This window comes from Penaeus monodon, chromosome 32 (assembly GCF_015228065.2).
Source record: "Penaeus monodon isolate SGIC_2016 chromosome 32, NSTDA_Pmon_1, whole genome shotgun sequence".
Classification (NCBI taxonomy): Eukaryota; Metazoa; Arthropoda; class Malacostraca; order Decapoda; family Penaeidae; genus Penaeus; species Penaeus monodon.
Window position 1 is genome coordinate 14816196 of NC_051417.1, and position 740 is coordinate 14816935.

The window sequence follows — 740 nt, forward strand, 5'->3', positions numbered from 1 at the left end:
GTATATAACTTAATCTTGAAATATATTGTTGAAAAGACAAATATTCTTTGCGGAATATCACAGACATGCACAATACATCAAATATTTTGACGGGCCAATTAAGTGAATTACGACGCGTCAGAACAGAATGAAGATATTTGAAAATGCTTGTGCGATATTTGCTTTGGAGAATTACACTAAATTTTGATGATAATTCATACACTGATGCAGGGAATAATAATGTGGCGCCAGTTTTCCCGCATATAGAGTGCACTGTATCAGGCTTGTGATTAAGTGCAACATACAACATTTGCAAGCGTGGAGACAATATAAGGATGAATAAGAAGCAATGAAAGATATATCATAATATTAACTTGGGTGTTAAAGCATAAACCAGATGCACTAAGTATCTTGCTGGGATTTTTTTAGAGGAAAGAGAGAGACATGATAACGGAGAATCAGAAGAGACTAATAAGATAATAAAGACAAAAAGCACGAAAAAAAAGAATGGTCGATGATAAAGTGAAATGGAGTAATACCCAGGATTATATTACATTTATACAAAGCAGCTAGTATAACAGAAAATCCTTCTAGAGCAGCTTGTAGTTACTTCAGTGGCATCAACGATCACAGAATGATATAATACACAATAAAAAAAGCTTATATATGTGAGCTACAAAGCCCAAGCCAGCTAACTCAAGAAAATATTGAGGGGAGAAGGACAAGTAACATGGAATACTGTACAGGGGTAGGATGTTATG

The 740-nt window shown here is 34.5% G+C and overlaps 1 protein-coding gene across 1 annotated transcript in view; it reads right to left on the bottom strand.

Moving 5' to 3' along the window:
- Window positions 1-331: 331 nt before the first annotated feature.
- LOC119593668 (TNF receptor-associated factor 3-like) overlaps window positions 332-740 on the bottom strand; it is a gene marked incomplete at its 5' end in the record, with an annotated part of 15146 nt that continues 14737 nt past the window's right edge. Inside the window, 1 exon segment of the mRNA XM_037942625.1 lies at window positions 332-740.